Source organism: Gopherus flavomarginatus, chromosome 3 (genome assembly GCF_025201925.1).
Source record: "Gopherus flavomarginatus isolate rGopFla2 chromosome 3, rGopFla2.mat.asm, whole genome shotgun sequence".
Lineage (NCBI taxonomy): Eukaryota > Metazoa > Chordata > Testudines > Testudinidae > Gopherus > Gopherus flavomarginatus.
The window spans coordinates 122155697-122178567 of NC_066619.1; the positions used below are offsets into that span (position 1 = coordinate 122155697).

Consider the following 22871-nt stretch of genomic DNA (forward strand, 5'->3'; position numbering starts at 1 on the left):
GTCCAAACTACTGTCGTTTTTTAAAAGGCTCACTCACACACACAGGGCCTCTCTTCCCTCTCCATTCTTTCCCTTCAGACACTTTCCTTTAGTTTAACACCAGCGTTTACTCTTCCACGGCCAAAGCCAGGAAGGGGAAGGATTCCTGTGCAATTTCCAGCAGCTCCACCAAGCAGCAGCACTGCCTCATGAAACACAACTGGGAAGAGAGAAGTAGCCCAGCACTTTAATTAATCCCTGTTTACCACCCTCCATCTCCCAAATAAAACCCGCAAAGAATATGGCCAGAGCTGCTTTAATTTAATAAGAGTGAGGCACAGATGTGTCTCCCGCGATGCATTCCCTGCTGCTTGTCCTTGGACCCAGAGGAAGGGAAGAGGTTTCACAGATGTCCTAAGGCGGGTATTTGCTTGACATTGTGTTTAAAGTGCTGTTTATTGCCTCGCCATTGAATAACAGGCTCCCTCCCTCTCCCTCCAGCTCCTCCATCTTTCTCCCTCCTGGATAAGATATTAACCACCACAGCCCTCTGGCTGGCAGAGGGGAGGGGGGATTTCTGCACAAAGCAATCACAGCCAGCGCCAAATGCAAGCTGCTTTCACCTCTCTTTGTCCCCCCTCCCCGTCTAAAAATAATACATTCGAGAGGGGCTGGGGGGTTGTTTTCCGGGGCGGGGAGGGTGGAATTAGCTGTTAAGAGCCCATTTTAAGTAGCACTTTAAGTTCCCAAATTAGTGACACATATCGCATGATTCAATATTTACAATAGAAATATAAAATAACATTGAATGGTAGCTCATTGGGGATGCGGGGGAGAGTTCATTTCTGGCTGGCTCCGACTGAGGGATGGGGAATGTTTGCATTTCAATGAAATTCACAATTTCAGAGAGCGGGTTTTAAAATCTCCTTCAGTCCAATTGTCCTTTACAACCCGGGTGTGTGTGTAATATAAAATCCTGTATATGTGTAGATGTATACACATAGACACTACAGCTATGCATGTGTACACTGTGTGTGTGTGTGTATAGGTCGTATATAACACATCGTGTGTATAGATCCTGGATATGCGTATCTATACACACATGCTATATGTGCGTTTAGTGTGTGGGTCTATACATGCTGCCATACTATACATAAGCTGTGTTATGTTAGTCACAGGGTGCATATGTGTGTCTATAAACACATTATTAAGATATATGCGCGTATACCCATGTACAGTGGGTCTATATTACGTCTACACGGCAATCTATAAAATGGGGCATGCACTATAATCTATAGTGTACATAGGTATAATGACATATGCCATAGCTGTATCTAATGCGGATTTCTAGCTAGCACCTCTCTGGAGCTGAAGATACACAGAATATTATACTGCTGAGGTTCCCCCTTTCTCCACCCCACCCCCAACTGCAGGCAGTGTCCGGGCTGGCAGCGGCTGGGAGTGGGGGGGGGGCGAGGGCAGCGCTGTGTGTATGTGTGTGTGTGTGTGTGTGTATTATTGCACACTTCCTGTGGTATATTTATGACCAGGGCTTCGATTTCCGGTAGCTGATACGAGCTCTCTGTGTGTCTCTCTCCCTGAGCATTGAATATCAGCGGGCGGAGGCGGAGGGGAGCCTGGCGCACACACACACGCACACACGGTGGGGGGTGGAGGAGGACACAGAGAGAAGCCAGTGACCGGGGGATGGGAGACACTTTCCCCTCCCCACAGCCACCCCCTCACCATATCACCCTACCCGCCCCAGCCAATACAAGGAATAGACCACAGCCTCCCCCCCCCGCATTCCTATGGACAGACACCTGCAGGTAGGTGACTGCTGGGGGCACAGCAGGGGGTGGGTGTGTGTTGGGGGGGTACATACACTGTCTCTCTTTGTGCGTAGGGGAAGGAGGGTGCTTAGGAAACCTGTGTGGCTCTAGACTCAGTGTCCCTCTCTTTGTGAAGGGGCAGTTAGGAAGTGTGTGTGTGTGTGTGTGTGTGTAGGGGGGAGGTGATGGACATCTCTGTGGGTGCATGTGCACACAGAGACTCTCTTTTGTGTTGGAGGATGAGGGGGGAGATGGGATGGTTATTGAATGGCGGAGAGAGGTATAGGTGAGAGAAGTTACATGCAGTGTGTGTGTGTGTGTGTGTGTGTGTGTGTGTGTGTGTGTGTGTGTGTGTGTGTGTGTGTGTGTGTTGGGGGTAAGTGGAGGAGGGTCAGGAGAGCATCAACCAAATGATTCAGATGAGTCAACCCTAGATAACTTAGTAGAGATCAGGTCTTGTTTGTTTGTTTGTTTTTTAACAAAGTTTTTAGGGCATGAATGAATCAGCTGAACCCACCTTTCGCCCTATTCCCTAGTTTTTCTGCCCCAGTCTGGATGGTGGTGTGTTATGTGGGGGGAGCTCCTGGGAGTGAGGTGTGTATTGGGAGGGGGTTGGCTGTGTACAAAGGTGTGTGTGCTGGGGAGGAATGGTTGAGTGGAAAATGTGTGTGTGTGTGTGTGTGTGTTGAGAGGGTAGTATGGGGTTATGAGGAAAATAGACTGTACTAGGGAGGAATGGCTGTGTGTGTGGTATGACTTGTGGGGGGAAAGGACTATACTGGGGAGGAATGGTTATGTGGAGAGGGATGGGTGTGTTGGAGAGGAATGGTTGTGTGAAGAGGAGTGGTTGTGTTGGAGAGGAATGGTTGTGAGGAGAGGGGTGTGTGTGTGTGTTGGGGAGGAATGGTTGTGTGGAGAGGGGTGTGTGTGTGTGTGTTGGGGAGGAATGGTTGTGTGGAGAGGGGTGTGTGTGTGTGTGTTGGGGACGAATGGTTGTGCGGAGAGGGGTGTGTGTGTGTGTGTGTGTTGGAGAGGAATGGTTGTGTGGAGGGGTGTGTGTGTGTTGGGGAGGAATGGTTGTGTGGAGAGGGGTGTGTGTGTGTGTGTTGGGGACGAATGGTTGTGTGGAGAGGGGTGTGTGTGTGTGTGTGTTGGAGAGGAATGGTTGTGTGGAGGGGTGTGTGTGTGTTGGGGAGGAATGGTTGTGTGGAGAGGGGTGTGTGTGTGTGTGTGTTGGGGACGAATGGTTGTGTGGAGAGGGGTGTGTGTGTGTGTGTGTTGGAGAGGAATGGTTTTGTGGAGGGTGTGTGTGTGTTGAGGAGGAATGGTTGTGTGGAGAGGGGTGTGTGCGTGTGTTGGGGAGGAATGGTTGTGTGGAGAGGGGTGTGTGTGTGTGTTGGGGAGGAATGGTTGTGTGGAGAGGGGTCTGTGTGTGTGTTAGGGACGAGTGGTTGTGTGGAGAGAGGTGTGTGTGTTGGGGAGGAATGGTTGTGTGGAGAGGGGTGTGTGTGTGTGTTGGGGAGGAATGACTGTGTGCAGAGGGGTGTGTGTGTGTGTTGGGGAGGAATGGCTGTGTGCAGAGGGGTGTGTGTGTGTGTTGGGGAGGAATGGTTGTGTAGAGAGAGGTGTGTGTGTGTTGGGGAGGAATGGCTGTGTGGAGAAGGGTCTGTGTGTGTGTTGGGTAGGAATGGTTGTGTGGAGAGGGGTGTGTGTTGGGGAGGAATGGTTGTGTAGAGAGAGGTGTGTGTGTGTGTGTGTTGGGGAGGAATGGCTGTGTGGAGAAGGGTCTGTGTGTGTGTTGGGTAGGAATGGTTGTGTGGAGAGGGGTGTGTATAGGAGGGACAGACCCTCTCTCTGTGTGAGATCGGTTCATACAGAGGGGGAGAATGGGTTGGTTTCCCTTTTCACTTCGACTTCTTCCTGCGAAAAGGGGCCCCGCTCTCTTTGCCTCCCTGGCCCCCAGCCGAGGCTGAGCGAGCAGGAGGGAGAGTTTCCCACTCCCGCGAGCGGCGTGTGCTGCGGGGCAGCGCCGGCCGGCCGGGGAAGGGAAGGGGCCGCTTGCTCGTTTGCTGCTCGCGGTGTTATTTATTGTTTCTAACGGGGGAGGAGGAGGAGGTGTCTCTGTCCGCGAGGCTGCGCACAGGGGCTGGGGTTTGCTATCAAAGACATCAAGGAAGACACCCACCCGCGGGTGGGCTTGGCTGGCAGCACTGGCGAGAGGCTGCAGGAGCTGAGCTGAGCTGTGTAGGTTATTTCAGAGTTCAGATTCCAGAGGGGGTGTGTGTGTGTGTGTCCTTGGATCTATTTTATTTCTTTGTTTTTAACGCACTCCTGGATACAAAAGTTCTGCATTATTTTTGCCATTGCTTTTACGATTTGGGATATACAATACCCACCCACCCCCGCCCCCAACCTCTCCCCACCTGACATCTTTACATAAGGGGCTTATTTAAGCAAAAGTGTAGTGAAGTGTTATCGGTACATCTTTAGAGACAGAGGCTGGGGTATCTGTGTAGTAGGGGAAAGCCTGGACGTGTTTTTATAGAGCAAACAGAGTTACTCTCTAGAGATGTAGCGGGTTTAGGTAAACAGCTTGATGCTGATTGTGGTACCTTGAACATATGCAGAAACGATTAGAGGATGAACTGGATTTAGCTGCTGTTGTTCAGACTCTAATCAACCCTCCATCCCTTTTTAGTATAGCTTTGCGGCTGCAAGTATGGTTGTGTGGACGCAACCTTTAAATAGCTTAATCCCCCCCTACCCCCCATGTATTGAGAAGCAGGATCTTTTATAATAAATGCAATTTTTTGTAGTAAGTTTTGTATATCAAATATTGGAAGCGTCTCTCGTGAATGATTATTGCAGGAAATCCAAAAGATCCAATTGTTGGTAATGAATAAGCAGTAGAAGCATTTAAAACCATAACCTATAGCCCATCTTGAACCTGGCTTGTCAGAAAGACAAATCAGGAGTGAGAGGAAACCAGAGCATTGTAAAACAAGTACAGAAAGACACTCAAGCAAAGGAAAATAAAGAAACATTGTAGTGGAAAGAGAGATTGAGCCTTCTATGGTTTAATTTCAGCAGTTAAAAGCAGACTCTCCTCCCATCAGAAAGAACTGGTGTGAAATGTTAAAACTTACCTTCCTCCCTGGGGTTAATGGTTATAAATAGCACTTGTTACTCAGCTGAATATTAAATAATACTAAATTAAAATTAATGTTATTTCCTAAAAAAAAAAAATCAAGCTGAGTTATTAGTGACAATAGGCAATTCAATGGGTAAAAATAAAAACTGCAGCATAGGTTTGATTTCAATAGTAGAATTTTTATTATAGGATGCTTCCCCCCTCCCCTTATATTATCAACATTAGTTGTGCTGTATAGTTAGGATTGTAGATAGTCAGGGTTTGATCCTGCATCATTAAGCTTAATTGGAGTTTTTCTATTGATTTGTATGGGAGTGGGAGCAGAAGCAAGCCCTTAGTGTACTTGCTAATATATACAAGAATGTGCAAAAATAATTGCGTCCCTTTGACAGTCATTGTGCTTAGGTTTTATTTATTTAATTTATTTATTTTTGAGATTTAAAACAAAAATATATCCTGAAAATGTTGACTGGGGTGTAAGAGCTTCTTTTTTTAAAAAATCACCTAAATCCTTCTTTTTTCTAACTTTACAGTTACTCTTAAGCCAAAAGTACAACTAGGCTTGTAACTTCCTCAGGCCCCTGCAATGAATCTGCCACTCAACTTGGATTAAAACCCAGGACTGCCTCCTCCTTATTTTTGACTTTAAGCAAAATATATTTTTCAATCTTGTGCTAAAGTTGATCAGCCCTTTGAAGTGTTATAAAAAGTAAACTAACAAACTGAAGGGTTGTTTACATACTTTACACCCTGCCAGCAGTAGAGATAAGACTTAACAAAGAGATATTGTATAAACTAAATATCAACAGAAAGTGTTCAGGGGGATAATGGATTGTGTTAAGTTATGTGCGGTTTAAGGCTCTTCTGAGATATGTAGTATAGTTATTCTTTGAAACAATGACAGAAAACCAGTTCTCAGTTACACAGCATTACACAGACCTTCTTTGTTTTCTGTTTAGAATAGCTGAATTTCTGCAAGGTAAACACTTTTTTCCTGAAAAACAGTTAACACCTTTCTAGCATCTTCAACATTTTTTATTTGGTTACTATTGATAGGCTGATTTTTATTGAGCAGATATATAGTTAATTTTCTCTCTTTTAATCTTCGCCTGTATGCTCTTGCAATTAATGCATTCTACATGTTAGTACTGTAGCTTCCAATGTGCATATACTAAGAAGTTCCCTGAACTTGAGTTCTTAGGAGGAAGTGCTGTATACTTTTTTGTACAGTTCCAAAATAATGGCTCACTGTGGCTGTTTGCAGAGCGCTAAAATTCAGTTTACTTTGTTAGCCTTTCACCTTTGACAGTTATCAAATAAATCTTCATTAAAGTGTGCCTTAAATCTCATCTTGATGTTAGTTTAGTTGAATGTTTTAAATGAGCAGTGTTGTGACTAATTTTAACTGAGTGGAAAACCAGAGAGTTACAGTGATATGATTGTTTGGTATGTCCAATATGCCTCTTAACCTTGCAGCATGCTTGTTAGCTTTGCTGTAGATGGTTGTCTGTGGTCTGATGCTCTGAACACACCATAGGGAACTAGGAAGATTCTAATACAGTTTTGGCAGTGATTCTCTTTTACTCTTTGGGCGAGTCACTCATCTTCCTTCATCTCTGAAATGGGGATACTACTACTTACTTACCCAATTCACAAGGGTGTTGTGAAGATTAACTTGTGTTTGTAAAGTACTTAAAAAACATATATGAAAATTAATCCTCTCTAGGATTATTATACATCTGATAATTCAAGTGATAATTCAAGCTGAGTGCAAGGCTTTGCTTTCAAATGCTATCACATAATTTTTTTTTTTTTGCAAAACAAAGTACGGAGACGTGAATATGGAAGAAAAGGTAAATGAGCATGAATTCTAAACAGTTTTACACAGGTCATGTTTGTAATGAAAAATATTTTAAATAAAACAAAAACTTAAGTTAAATGTTTTCTTAATGTATCTGCATAGTAGCCCAACGCAACTTGAAAGAGTTCTGTCTTTTTAAAAGACCCATGGAGAATGACCGCTTCATCTTAAATTATTTGACCTTGGTGCTGATTTGTTGATGTATGAACTTTATTTACCTGCAGGACTGGAGAATTCTGTCTCAAGACAGAAATTACAGTGTACCAGTCCTCTAGTTTGTTTCCTAGGTAACAAATATACTGCATGGATTCCATAATGAGATCCTTGGTTGGCTAGTTATTATGTACATTTTCTTGTTTAGTAAATCTGAGTTCTGAAATAAATAAATAAAGTCTTGTTTATATGACTGTTCCAAACACAAGCTATCAAATGGCAAATGGAAATGAAAAATGGAAGCCTTCTACCTTGCGGGAATTTATTGCATTCTATCCACAGTAATACATAGATATAAAGGGAAGTTTCAATATAAATGAATGTTATAGACAGTTATGGTCCTATCTGAAAAGTCTTTGGTGAAAAGAATAAATCTAAAAACTGTACTGCATTTTACTCAAGCTTGTGTACCTCTCTCAAGTCTGACATGACATTTGCAAGGCAATAAGTTATTTAGTATCTTTACTGTGCTGTTCTCATTGGCTATAATAAATGGTCGCTCATTTCCCAGTCCACCAGTTATCAAAATTCCATGTTGTTTGCATTGCTGAACAGTTCCTTCCTTTATCCAGTCCCCTTTTCTGTTACTTTCCCCTGAATCTGTTGTCTGGCGCCCTTCCAGTGGAAACATTTACATGAGCAAAGGTTTTCATGTGAGTAGGAATTTGCAGGATTGAGCCCAACAATATTTTAGGTTTAATTCTGTGATCCTTCCCGACAGGAAATATTCACTCATTGCTTTTTCTTTCCTATGATATGAACTGAAGAGTTATTGTCTTAACAATCCGTCTGATTTTTTTTTTAACAAACAGTTATAAATAACACCTAAACTGAAGGAAATTAGAGGGGACAAAAACAGTCTGTCTTTGCTACCCGCTCCCCTCAGTTTGTTTATGTCCTGCATTTGACAGCTCTTTTTATGTGCTCAGTTCCATTTCTAACCCTGTTGAATTAGTAAATCAGTGAGTTTCCCCTGTTGTCTGTGAGAGTCTTTCATACAGCAACAGGTGAGAGAAAAACATTTTTAAAAATAGGAACAATTGACTATAAATCCACAAAAATGGGCAAGTGTAGTACCTGAAACCACTTTACAACTCATCTTTTAAAATTGACTAGATTTCAAGTTGTTGACAGCCTCTTCAATGATCAATACCATATATCAAAAGCCTTAATTATTTTCTACTCTCCCACTTTCCAGGTCCAACTTTAACCAGTAACTTCTTAGCAAAAGTCCGGGGCAACAGAAATCTACCAAAAAACTGACTTTTGTGATGGTCTGATTCAAAATCCATGGAATTCTGCAGCTATTTTTGTTGATTTTTATTTTATTTGGATATGTTCTTACATTATAATGCCAAGGAGAAGCAGAGTCAATTAGAAAATATTTATTAGTCAATTAAACAGAAATGCTTTCTCTGCTGCTGTGCAGCACCTGTTCCAGGAGCAATTTTGAATTAGACCTGATGTGATTAACTGAATATTTTCAGTGTTGGATTAAAATGGTAGGGCAATTAAAAAGAAAAAGCAACAACTTTGATCATGTAACAAATTACTAATCTAAGCTGACATCACAACTAAAAATGAAAAAGTAATAAAAAAAACTGTTTGAATTTGTAGCTTCATAATGACTTACATCTTCATCTTAAACTTGGAATCATTTTAAAACACCAGTCCCACATGCTTTAGGGCATGTTGGCATGTAAACAAACAGCAGTCATTTAAAAAAAGATGATAATGTCAGGTACGGTCAATTTGACCATAGATTTAGGATGTTGTTTTTTAAAAGGTCTGCAAATGCAAAAATTCATGGGCTACCACAACTGACAGCTGCCACCATTCGGCTAAGAATTGTACATACTGCTAGCTAGTGCAACAAATACAATACGATATTTCAATACAATCTTCCAACTTTTCTCTTCCACCTCTTACGTCTTGTCTTTCAGGCCCTGATTCTGCTAAGACCGATGCACATGCTTAACTTTATGAACGTGAGTAATCCCAATAATTTCAATATGGCTATTCACATGTGTAAAATTAAGCATGGAGGTTAATCTTTGCAAGATCAGGGACTTCCACTGCAAGATCTTTTGGGTAGCATTTGTCATTTATTATATATAGGTATGTAGTATATATATGGCCCTTCCTGGTTGATGCCTCCAGGAACTACTGTAAATAATAACAAATATTGTCAGGAAATGGATTTTTTTTAAAATGTCCATAACCATTATTAGAAGTTTTGATTTATGATACATAAGGATAAGATTTTGTCACTGAGGTCACAGAGGTCACGGGTTCCGTGACTTTCAGAGACCTCCATGACATTTTCTACATCTTCAGCCCTGAGCCGGGGGTGGTGGGGCCAGACCTCTGATCTGCGATGGGTGGTGGTGGCCCTGGAGCTCCAAACTGCCACAGGGGGGCCTAGCGCTGTCATTCTCTCCTTCCTGCTCCCTTTCAGCCCTTAGTTATTTTTAGTAAAAGTCACAGACAGTTCACAGGCTTCCGTGAATTTTTGTTTATTGCCCACAGCCCATCCGTGACTTTTACTAAAAATAATGGAGACAAAATCTTAACCTTACTGATGTACTTTAATGGATTTAAACATAACAGTATGGGTGAATAAAACCAAATTAGTAGGAAGTACAACAGTACTGTTTTTAAATGGTCCACAACCCATAAAAATACTCTGTCCTCATTTGCTTAAGATGCAGCCTCCCATAGAGGCACAAGTGGCGCCATTAATTGTAACCCTACACCTTTCAATTAACTGGACCAGGAATAATTTAACTCTAAGTCGGCCAGAATGTGCACACTATAGCTCCCCCCTCTTTGAAGCATGGTTCAAATCCTTACAACCAGAACATCCCCTCCCTCGTCAGCGACGAGGGATAACAGATACCTTGTTAGGAGGTATAGGAACAGGGACCGGAATTCTAAATTCGGTAGACCTAGAAGCACTGAAAAATAAGGCCAGTGTGGTAGAAACATTGCATCGTACTATTGCCCAGGGACAAGAGCACCAGATCGCTGAATTGGTGCAAACTGGGGTAGACACAATGAACTTGCAATGGCATACTTGGAAACATGTTAACCAGGCGTTCTGGGCTCAATATGCCACCATGAGGGACATAACGAACAAAACAGCATTAGCATTGTGGTGTTCTGAACAACAAATATTAGCTATTATGCTGACAGAAAGGGAAATGGACTGGGTACGAGCTAAAGATATGACAGTCTTAACTCCTCTGCTGACAAAACATAAAAATAACCTTTTCCTCCCTTATGTTTCTGGATGGTACAAGGCCCTGGAATCAAACGTGTACACATCAACCCTCATGGGGCACATCACTATACAAGTAATACGGGTCCAACCACACAAATATAAAGTTACTCTGTGGCCCTTCATAGCCCTCTCAGTTCTTCAGGGCAGACATCTTTGGACTCCTCGATTGGTGGGAATGTATTTAAATGAACAAGGGGAAATCATAGACCATCGCTTGTGTTCCAGGTGGACTGCACAACAATGGGTATGTCCCACCTTACCAAAATTAGAAGAGCCCTGCTCCTTGCAACATAAAAGCTTGGCAACTTGTTACTGGGATGAACTAAATAACGGTACCACAAAAGTGTATTTTGATAGAAAAAGTTGTGCCTGTGCCATTGGATTAGAAAGGCTTGTATGGCAAGACAAATACATCTCAGAACTGCCCGTAAAACAGTGTATGTGTAATATAACTATGTTAAAAACTCCCACCCTAACCTATTACTTCCCAACTCATGAGGATAAAGGAATTAACACGCTGGACACCAGTAATATTCTAAACTTTAACTTCACTTTGGGAGTCAATTGGACAAATCTGTACAAACTAATACAGGAAAATAGACAAATTAGCCAACTGACTGAAGCCACACGGACCCAGGTTCAAACACGCAGTTTGGCTATTTTACATCAGGGATCTGAAATATTAAGAGTATCTGCACAAGCAGAGCAAATCATGATGCACCATTGGTATGATATCTTAAAGGGATGGTCCCCCTCCTGGTCTTCAACTTTAACAATTATGTTACATCCAATTGTTGTTTTCTTTATTCTGATAAGCTTAATGTTAATTATAATGTGTGGTATGTGCTGCTGGATGAAAAGGCTGTACTTTAAGCTAAAACCACAAGCTCACATTGTTTCCCAATATATAGCCTTAAAACAATTGCATAAAGTGTGACCCATTCAATGCCCCTGGATTGAAGGGTCAAAAAGGGGACAATGTAGAACCAATGTGAATGAAATTGTTTTTAGTTAGTCACTGTACCATTGTAACTTCTGTTCACCATTTCATTACACTTGCCATTTTGCCTACATTGTAACATTGTAACTTCTGTGCAATATTGTAACTCAAAACCCATTTTAAAATGCTGACTCCATTTTGTAGAAGGCTTGTGCTGCAGCCCCCATTTTTGCAAGCCATACTGTAATTTTATTAGTCTAGTTGAGATGTGTGAATGAGGTATGCATGGGTGATAGAATCAACCTCCAGCACCAGCCCGTCCTGATGAGATAAAGTTCAAATACCAACGGCTGAAGAACTAGACAACAGCCCTAACTCAAGCAAGAAGCATCCATCCTAAAAAGAAACAACAGAAGGAAGATCAAAGCCAGGTCCCAGGCTGACAGTCACGCCTGCAATTGACGGGTGATCAAGCAAACCCAGAGGCGGCGTGACACAGCGAGACCTAGGAACTTTGAATCCAAACTAAACTCCTATAAAAAGGGAAGGGTGAGATGAGAGATTTTGGGTAACGTTCTGCTACCAATGTTAAGGAGCATCGGTGCGCGCCCGACAGAGACCCGGCTCCTCCTCGTGCTCAGCTTTCCTGGTCAGTTAGCTGCCACGAGCTCCGATCCCAAGCTGCGAACTCAAACTGCAATCAGGACTGGTAACTATCCAGCAGCTGCAGAACATTTTGGTGTGTGTGTGTGTGTGTGTGTGTGTGTGAGTGTATGTGTATAAGCATTAAGGTATTTGCTAATAGTTACGGATTAATAATAAATGTGGCATCTTTGTCTTAACCCCTAAAACGATCCTGTGTAAGTTTGTGGGACAACAAGTGTCTGAAACTCAAATCCCTGTATCTTAGTCTCTTGCTAGTACATGAGAAATGGCCATTGAAACTGACTAGATACAATGTGAAAAAGCCAAACTGATGACTCTGTTTTGTCCAAATTGAGTCAAATAAACAAAGTATTCAAACAGCATAAATAGTGAAAATTAAATAGTTATTTAAAATTCTCCTAGTCTTTATGATCTCAGGAATTGTATTTCCAGAGGAGTGTGATTTCCTGGGTAGAGTAGCTAACTATGAGTCAAGCGTCTGAGTTGTTTAAGTGATTTTGCCACTGACTTGCGTGAGACTTTGGACAAGACACTTAGTGTATGTCCTCAGTACAGAGTAAACTCTAGTTACCCACACTCAAGTTTCTCCTCAAGTTAGCCTAGCTCATGTGAGGGTGGCTACTCTGCAAAGTAATACACAAGTTGCTGTGTCTATGCTTGCACTGTATGCATCCATATGTGGTACTAAGGGTACCTCTACACTTTGAGCTCAGGTGTGATTGCCAGCTGGAGGAGACATACTCGAGTGAGCTCAGACCAAGCTAGCATGCTAAAAATAGATGAGTAGCCGCGGTGGTGCACCTGTCGGAGGGGCTAGCTGGTATCCAAGTACGTATCTGGGGTCTCAAAGGGAATCCTCCTGGGCAGTTAGCTCCTCCTCCTGCCACAGTGGCAACACCTCTATTTTTATCACACTATCTTAATCAAATGTAGCACAGGTATGTCTCCTTGAGCTGGAAATTACATCTCAAAGTCTAGGTGTACCCTAAGACTTTTGGGGTTGCATTACAGTAAGCTGAGCTGCTCTATTAATTCTTTCCCTTTCTAGGCACATGGAGGGAATTGTGGGAAAGCATTGGAGGACTAGCAGCCCTTGAGTGGAACTGTGTCCACACTCTGTGTCCACACTGCAGAGTTGCTAACAGCTTATGAGATGTGCTAACTCCAGTTTTAACCTAGATCAGGGTAATCAATTGTTTTTTTGTCAAGGTCCACATTTCTTGGTCAAAGTATAGTCAAAGTCCAGCCTCCAGAGAAAATTAATATAATAATAATAAGTAAAAAAATTTCATGGTCTGGTCAAAAGCATCTGGTGGTCTGGATTTGACTGCAGTTCACCTATTGCTTGCCTCGATATATCCTTTGACAGGCCAGCCAACTTGAATTAAAAGCACCAATGCACTTGAGTTAAGACCTTTTGCATAGGATAGGACCCAAGTTAAAGGCAATACTAGTCTAGTTAACGTTGCACGGATGACAAGCCCCAAGTATCTGACCCTGATTTCTCCTAGCTGTAAAACGGAATCATCCTTGTCTATTTCTCAGGGATATTGTGGGGAGTAATCTATTAATGTCTGTGAAGTGCTTGGAGTTCTGTGGAAGAGCAGTGCTATAGAAGTGAAGAGGAAATTAATTTTTATAATGTAACTTCTATTAACCTAACAATGTCCCTTTAATAAATGGAAACAGCGGTGCTGAGCTGGGAAGCCAAAAGTGGCTGCAAAAATTATGGGAAAGCACCACATTATTTTAGTGAAAATAATTTTTACTCCTGTTCTTTAAATCCTTTGCTATTGCAGCAAATATATAAATGACACATCTGCATTTGTGTTCTCTGCCTTCCCTCTCAATGGTGGCCTGTGTTGTTTTTTCTTGGACATGTCTTCAGCTTTATCCCTCTGAGATATGCCACTGATACTAGCCCCCCTCCAAAGATGGTCTCCGGGTGCCAGTTCAGGAAAGTATGTAAGCAGTGCTTAAGTCCATCCTTCTTCAGAAGAGTACTTAAGCACATGTTTAAAGATAACCACATGTGCAAAGTTAAGCGTGTTAAAGTGATGTCTGTGGGACTTAAGAATGTGCTTAAGTGCTGTTCTGAATAGGGAGGTTTAGATGAAATGACTATAAGCTAGGTGCATAGATAGTCTCACCTTTGCTCAGAGAGTAAATGTGGAAAATTTCAGTCCAAAAGGCAAATGTTTTGGGGTAAAATGTGAAAAAAGTGGGATACAATTGATACTCTTTTATAACCTTACCTATAGCAGGCGTAGCCTGTACCTGCTATACATCCTGACATCTTTTTCTCATAGATCTTCTGAGTTTTCACTGGATTTAATTTATTTGCATTAACAATTTGAAGGGATACTATTCAACTCTTTGTTTTAATTTCATATCACCCCAGTATAAAATGCACTTGTATGCTGTGTGTGCTTCTTAATGCCGGTCTGAAATTTAACATACAGACTGGATTTGAAAAATCCCACTTAATTTTTGAACTTGCGCAGTTTTAGAGACAGCTATGAGGCGTCCATGACATGGAATGATTCTGTGCTGTAAACATAACCAAACATTTTTCTGTAGACTTTCTTTATGCTCACTTTGCTGGAATGGGTAATGTGATTGCTTTGAGCAGGGGGTTGGACTAGATGACCTCCTGAGGTCCCTTCCAACCCTAATAGTCTATGATTCTATGGTTCTATGACTGTAATTGGGTCGGAATTTGAATTGGACTTATTATAGGGTAAAATGGAAGGTGACCCAGCTTTTCCCCATAGAGCCAAATTATGAGGCTTGCAGAGACCCTGGGTCTGCCTAGACTAGAGTGGGAAAGTGTAGATTGCAGCCTGAGGAAACACATCCGCACTGGCTTAGATTGAGCTAGTGCGCTAAAAATAGAAATGTAGCCATAGAGGCAGGGATTAGCTGCCCTAAGTATGATCCCATCTGAGTATGACTAGCTGTCCCAACTATGATCCCCTCCTGCTGCTTGTGGTGTCATGGCTACACTTGATCTGAGCTAGTGTGGGTGAGTCTCCTCCATCTTGAATTTACATCTTCCAGCTCTGCACACTTGGCTGCCTGAAATGGAGCTTGCTCCATTCATTGGCATCTAATGTAAACTTTTGCCACAAGGAGAGACAGCTCAATAGCGTGAGAAGCATCAATGCCTAGTGGACTGACCACAAGGGACTCTTCTGTTTTAATTCCGGTTCTGACACTTACTTCTTTTGTGGCATTGGTCAGATCACTTATGTTTTGTGACTTAATTTCCTTATCTGTAAAATGGAGATAATGATTATAATGCACACTTATTATACTCATCCAATAGGGATTTTGTGTTGGTGGATCAGGTAACATTTCCAAAATGCAATAAAAAAAATTAAGTTTTGCCAACACATGAAGCCTGGGGAAGGCATGGGAGAGAGATGTGGAAACAGAAGTGGCAGAGAAATGGCACTCTGGAGCAAAGAACATGGAAAATGTAATTGGTATACTTTGTTTTCTTCCAAGAGACCTGCATACAAGTTTGTCCCAGGATGGTAGAGAAATATGTTAGTGGAAATTAGCTGACACACCTCTAATCAGGAACTTTTCATAGTTGTTACATGCAGTGTGCTTTTTGATCCAGGACTGACTCTTGCCCATTCCGTACCTCACACCTGTATGTTTTGGGGGGCAGTGAAATTCTAAATTTGATGGTGGAGGGCAAGAGGCAGAATGGGGGAGAAAACATTTCTCTGCACAGTTCTGACTGATTGCCATTGAACTTGATTGAATATCAGTAATTTTACCAGGTGACTCGTATTCAGCATAGGGAAATATGGTCACCCTAAATACAGCAGAATCTCCTCAGATTTCTCTTATCTACATAGAGCATGAATGTCTTGAATGTCGCCTTTTGACTATATGGCAGCTTTATGTGAACAAAATCTCCCATTTGAACCTTTTGAGGCTTAGCCTCTGGCTTACGATCTGCATCCAGTTTGTATTTCTCTTGTTTGTTCTTAACACATTCATGAATAGTTTCATTGGAAGGTTTGGTTGAAAAAGAGAATTTGTAAGCCCTTGACAGGTAGTAAGTTGTGTATTAGCCTTGCGTGCTCTTAACAGTTCAAAGGATGATACTCTTGTTGTTGAGTGTGGAGTGGTCCTGTAAGCAAACGGTGTTTTGCGTAAAGCTTTCTATGGTTTGTTCATTCTCATTGGCTCTCAATGGTATAAATAAACTGTGCTCAATACCATTGCTATTCAGGTATTGTTGCTTTTCAGCAGAGGTCAATTGCATTCCATTGTCAGATACCAATTCCTTGGGAAATCCTTTGTGAGTGAAGACCAGTGACAGGAATTGTATCATTAACCTTTCCAGTGAATGTAACTTCCTACCACTTTGAATGATAGTCTACCATTACTATGACAAACCTTTGCGTAACAGACTGATCTTCTTCAAATGATCCCATTATTTCGAGAACCATTTTCTTTCATGGACAGTTGGGATAGTCAACTGGCGTGAGAGGCATGCTGAAGGTTTTCTGTGACTTATAACTACTTGCACAAGCAATGCAATTCTTGATTATTTCCTCAACCTGCTTGTCCATTCCTGGCCATTAGAAGTCTTGTCACAGTTGTCTTTCAGTTAGACTCCTCCTGAGATGTCCTTCATGTGCCAGGTGGATCAATCATTCTCTCAGACACATAGGCACAACAAGATGGCCAATTCTCAAAATGCATTAATTGACAAGGACAGATCTTGTGATACGTCTATATGGTTGCAAGTGTTCTGGCATCCTCATCTTATAAGGCCGCCCATTGACTGTATAAGTCTTTAGGACCTGAAGTACCTTGTCTTCTCTCATGGCTGTTGCTCACTCTGATTCTGTGATCACTCCTTGAGTTGCAGCAGAGATCTGTGCAAAGATGATCTCTTCATCACTGTTCACAATTGAACCCTCATGATAAGATATGAGCAGGCCAGGCAGACAGTCTTCAGTGATGTTCTTGGTACTATGACAAAGTTCCTCCTCTACCTTGGTGGGTTCTGCGCTTATTTGGCAGATTTGCTCACCTCAGTGATCTTCCCCACAGTCTGGGTCAACTTCTCATGTGCCTGATCAGGAGTGGGGAGGTTTCTGGGGAACCCGGGCCCGCCCTCCACTCCGGGTTCCAGCCCAGGGCCCTGTGGATTGCCTCTGCCTATAGTGCCTCCTGTAACAGCTGCATGACAGCGACAGCTACAACTCCCTGGGCTACTTCCCCAAGGCCTCCACCTTCTTTATCCTCACCACAGGACCTTCCTCCTGGTGTCTGATAACGCTTGTACTCCTTAGTCCTCCAACAGCACACCATCTCAGTCTCAGCTCCTTGCGCCTCTTGCTCTCAGCTCCTCACACGCACTTCCTCTCCTCTGGCTCCTCCTCACCTGACTGGAGTGAGCTCCTTTTAAAACCCAGATGCTCTGATTAGCCTGCCTTGATTGGCTGCAGGTATTCTAATCAGCCTGGCTGTTTTAATTGGTTCTAGCAGGTTCCTGATTACTCTAGAGCAGCCACTGCTCTGGTCACTCAGGGAACAGAAAACTACTCATCCAGTGACCAGTATATTTGCCCTCTTCCAGACTCCTGTACCCCACTGGCCTGGGTCTGTCACAGTACCTGTAAGATACACTGTCTGGAAATCAAAGTCCATTAGTTTGGTGGCCCACTTGACAATTCTTGGTGCTGCTCATCCAGAGCCTCACGTTTTGAAGAAAACCTGAAAGAGGTTTGATCAGATCTTAAGATAAATCTCCTATCCCACGGGTAAGTTCTGAACATTCTTACTGCCCAGAAACATGCCAGAGCTTCTTCTCAATGACAGAATAGGAGTTTTCTGGATCAGTCAGGGCTCTGGAGGCAAATGCCATAGTGACTTCTTGTCCATTTTTTTTAGCTGAGTCAAGACAGCACCATACTCTCAAGCATCTGTTGTGACAATTGTTTGCTTCTCAGAATCAAAAGGGCTAAGAGCCAGGCTGGTGGAAATTGCATGTTTTATCTCATTAAAGCAGTTCTTGCACACGTCATCTCATTCAATCCTCACATCCTTTTTTAGGTGATGACTCAGAGGAACTACTTTTATAGTAAAGTGCTGTAAAAACATAAAGTAGTATTCACACAATCCCAAGAAGGATTGAAATTAGTCCTTGTTGTCAGGCTCTGGTGAATCATGAATGGCTTTCACCAGGTCTTCTTTTGGTTGTATGCCATTCTGAGAGAATGTGTGTACTAGATATGTCAGATTGTACACAATTGCCATTTCTTGTTGCTGTTGGTAAGTCCATGTAGCCAAAGTTTTTCTAGAACCTATTTTAGGATTACATCATGTTTGGATACATCTTTGCCATACACTAGAATGACAAGGTGGGTGAGGTAATATCCAGCTTTTCTTTTATTGTTCTGAGTAAGAGCTCTGTGTAGCTTGAAAGCTTGTCTCTTGCACCAACAGATGTTGGTCCAATAAAAGATATTACCTCACCCACCTTGTCTCTCTAATATCCTGGGACCAACAGAGCTACAACAACACTGTATATAAACTAGAATGTCATCTTGAAAGTAAGTAACGCCCCTTGTCTCTCCAAAGATCCCATGCATCATTCTCTGGAATACGGATGCTGCAGAGACTATCCCAAATGGCATCCGCTTGAATTGGAACACACCTTCTGGAGTGATGAGAGCTGTGTACTTGCGGGATTCTTCCATTAAGGGGATCTGGAGGTAAGCAGTGGGTAAATCAAGGGTTGTAAAGACTCTTGCCTCCTTCAAGGTGAGCAGCATTTTGTTGATGTTGGGTAGAGGATGGCAATCCACAACATGTTGGAGTTGAGTGCTCTCAAGTCCACACACATGCAGATAGCACTATTAGCCTTCCTGGCAACAATGACAGGAGAAATTCATTCTGATGAATCAATTGGTTCAATGATCTCTGCTTTGCATAGTTTCAGAATCTCCCCATTGGGTGGTTGTCTCAATGCAATTGGTATGTTTACACTTTATGCTAGACAGGCACCACTTTGTTTTTTAGCTGGATCTTGTGCTTTGAACCTTTTTTGCTAGACCTGTGGTATCAGTGAAAACTTCTGGAAAGTCGGAGACAATTCCTGACTGTAGCCTATCCTCAGTTTGCAGGACAGGTTCTGTACTATTCAGATCTAATATCATCTGAAGATCCCTTTGATGATTCTTTCCTAAACTAGAAATTGCCTTTTGGATTACATAGATTTTCCTTCGGGTATTATGGCCTTTGTATTTGAGAGCAGCTGCAAAAAAGACCATTGGTGGGGTTGGGAGATGCACCATACCCTCTGGGGTATTTGTCTAGGGGATGCAACTCAGTTCGGAGCTGGAAAATAGCACAGTTTAGAGGTGGCTGGGAATTATAGTGTAAGCAAAATCAGAATCCACTAATGTCCTCCTCTCAGGGCCATTGACTCGCACTTGGTGGTGTGGTGATCTCTCACATTTCGAACACCATCAGGATTCAGTTCACCATCATCCTCATGTGTGAAGACTCCAGATGCAACACTGCTGGCAGACTTACTGACTTTAGCAAAATGTCCTTTTTTGTTGCAGTTCTTGCATACTGATTTCTTAGGGCATCCTTGAAAGTCTGCCTTATGACCTGTGCACTGCTTCTGTAGCTTGGGTAGCAATGTGGTATGTGGGAGGCAACGCGGATGTAGACTTAGGAATGTTGCAGGTTGCAGTCTTGTACGGGACTACATTAACCTCTGCAGGCAGGAAGACATCTGGTGTCATGGAAAGTGACTTAGAACAGTGGATGGCACTTCCCATTCATCAGGTGGTTTCTCCAAGGTAAGTCCTTTTGTCATGAGGAATCATTCACAAATCTGAAAACTGGTCATCCTCATGACAATTTGATTTCTGGTAATTTCATCTGGGAAACTGGCAAATTCACAGATTGCACTCAGCTCACATAATATAGTGACATAGTGGTTGACAGGTTCGTGAGGCACCTGTGCGTTAGAATAGAACTTGACGTGTTTGGCAACAGCATTTAATAGAGAATTAAAATGATCATCCGGGCTTGGAGAGCAGCACCATATGGATCTTGCCATATCTTGCGGCAAATCAGTAAAGGGAGGCAGATGCCTGAAGATTCACTGCCCTTCAGGATCAAGGCACTGAAACAGTAAGGCTTTCCACTTTTCTGGAGTGTAAGTAGAAGGCTTCAGAGCAAGCGTACACTTGCTGATGTAAGACTTCTGGGTGAAGTTGTTCCCGTGGGAGTGGAGGATCTCTTGGAGTCAGCATGAAGAACAGTGGAGGCGGAACTTGTGTCATGGTAATAAGTGTGGAAGCAAGTTGGGGTAGTCAGAACTGCAGAGGAATGTCCAGGCTGGGAAAAGGGAGCCCTTTGAAAAAATAGGCACGGCCCTTTTAAATTTCTCTTCTCAGCAAGTAGTATTTGCAGGTAGCAGCAGCTTTAGGCCAGTGGAGTTTTCCTGGGAGCAGCAACAGGAGATCACAGCAACAGGAATCATGAGGCACTTGGTTAAGTTAGATTTCTGTTTCTCTGTGGCTCTTTTGTGCTTGTTGCCAGTTAGTTCTGTACCTGGATCCCTTTTGAGGAAGACTTGGGAAGCTTTATAACAGCAAAGGCAAAGTTTATTCTCCCCTCACTCTTTCACAGAGCTCACTTTCTTTCTTTCCTTCTCCTCTCTCTCCTCCTCCTTCCCCGATGCATCCTGGGAATTCTTCCGTCGACCTAGCTACCACCTCTTGGTAAGGTGAATTACTTACACCAACAGGAAAATGCCTCCCTTTGGCATAGGAAGTGCCTACTGAAGCTATAGCACTGCAGCTGTACTGTTTGTAGTGGTTTAAGAGTGGGCATACTCTACGTTGCTGGATGAATTCTTCCGTCAGCCTAGCTGCTTCCTCTCGAGGGAGTGAATTTACTTCAGTGATGGAAAAATCTCTTCTATCACAGTAGCAAGTGGCTACACTATAACCTTACAGCAGCATAGCTGCAGTGCCCCCGCTGTGCCATTGTAGTGCTGGTAGTGTAGACAGACCCTAACCCTCCATGCAGACACTGTGACAGCATTCTGAAAGTCACAGAGTGCAGTAAGATAGTGCGCTGTAGATTCACCTGGCTTGCCACACGCTAACTCGCTGCATAGGCAAGACTTCAGTATCCATTAACATGATCAGGCTCTGGTGACAAATTCAACTCTAAGATTTACATACACAAATTCAGACACCCTACAACCTCATGCAGCTCTCTTATTTAATTGTATAAAAATATTAGTAATTTTTTATTCTACCAGACCCCTCCCCGCTCCGTCCACATAACTTCCCTTCCCAGAGTAATATTCCTAAAAATTTTATTAATGGTACATTTTCAGATTTTACTACCGTTTATTCTACACTATACATAACCAGGTGTGTTTTATACTATACATTGAATGAACAACATACATATCCCCAAAATATATCCAACACCATATATCGATTTAACAATCAAACAGGGTAGTTAAAGTTTTGTTGAATGGGTTGTGTAAATCTATTGGGATGATAATGACAGACTAAAGATTATATGCCTGTGGGGAATTGGCTGGACACCTTAACTGTATGAATATTGACATTCTTGATTTCCAGTGTAAACGTACTACTTAGATTTATTCTCTATTTTCTTCTGTTTTCCCTCCCATCTCTACCCCATAAATCAGTTTCATTGACTTGGCTATCTGTAAATGCACTATGGCAGTGGTCTCCAACCTTTTTGTGGCCAGTAGCACATTCATGTTTTCAGAAGAGTGTGGCGGGCACCAACAATTACTCACATACAGGGCCGGCTTCAGGTACCAGTGGAGCAAGCATGTGCCTGGGGCAGCACATGCTACGGGGCGGCATTCCGTCCATTCTGCGGAGTCGGAGTGGTTTTTTTTTGTTTCTGTTTTTTGTTTTTGTTTTTTTTTTTGGTGCCAGTTCTGAGCAGTGCAGAGAGAAGCTGGAGAGAAACCGGGAGGACAGACAACACTGGTGCCCGCAGCCTACAGGCCCGGAGTTCTCTGTCCCCAGCAGGCACGGGACCGCGGCTTCTCTCCAGCTTAAGTCACAGCCCCGCACCTGCCAGGGACAGAGAACACCGGTGCCCACGGTCTGCAGTCCCGGAGAAACCAGAGAGAAGGTGCAGCCCCGTGCCTGCCAGGGACTGAGAACACGAGTGCCTGCAGCCTCAGAGTTCTCTGTCCCCAGCAGGCATGGGGCTGTGGCTTCTCTCCCCTGCTGGGCACTAGGCGGGCACACATAAATGCCATGGCAGGTGCCATGGCGCCAACGGGCACTGCGTTGGGGACTACTGCACTATGGGTTCAATCCTACAACGTGCTGAGCATGCTGGCTCCAATCCAGCAAAGCACTTAAAGACATGCTTAACTTTAAGTGTGTGAGTAGTCCTACTGAAGTCAGTAGTGTGTATGTGGTAGAACTGGTCAAACAATGTTAGTGAACAATGTCACCAGGGAATTATTTTTCCTGTCAATCGCCAAATTATCTGTGAATATAGACACTTTTTTTTCATTCTTCTATTTGCTCCTGTGTCTAATTAATCTGTTCTGAAATGCAGAGCACTCTGATCATGCTTTGGGGGAGTAAGGCAGGCCTTGGTAGTGGTGCAGCCACAAAAAGCTATTTGGCACATAAAAAATAGACTTTACAGTTCTTTTGAAATGAGAGAATATTCATTACATTGAGCCTTCCAATTAAGTTATATTTTGAAGCTGCTCTGCATAATAGTAGAACATTGTTGGAATATAGAAATAGACAATTTTGTATGGAAGATGGCTATTCAAAAGGGTATTAATTTAAAAGAAACATTCCACAGTTTAATTGAGCACCTTTAAATATACTGCATCTGCTTTAATAGACTGCTCTCACTGTATGCAT

At 42.8% G+C, this 22871-nt stretch overlaps 1 protein-coding gene across 7 annotated transcripts in view; it reads left to right on the forward strand.

Moving 5' to 3' along the window:
- Positions 1 to 279: 279 nt before the first annotated feature.
- The window catches only part of KIAA1958 (KIAA1958 ortholog), a 142213-nt gene continuing 119621 nt past the window's right edge, over positions 280 to 22871 (forward strand). For 4 of the 7 annotated variants that reach the window (XR_007772995.1, XR_007772996.1, XM_050943081.1 and 1 more), the window contains exons 1-2: positions 1553 to 1808; positions 18541 to 18674. The gene's annotated coding sequence lies outside the window, so the exon portion shown is untranslated. Of the gene's footprint in view, positions 403 to 1552; positions 1809 to 8979; positions 9025 to 18540; positions 18675 to 22871 lie in introns of those variants that run through there. The other 3 variants (XM_050943076.1, XM_050943077.1, XM_050943078.1) reach the window with 3 other exon arrangements.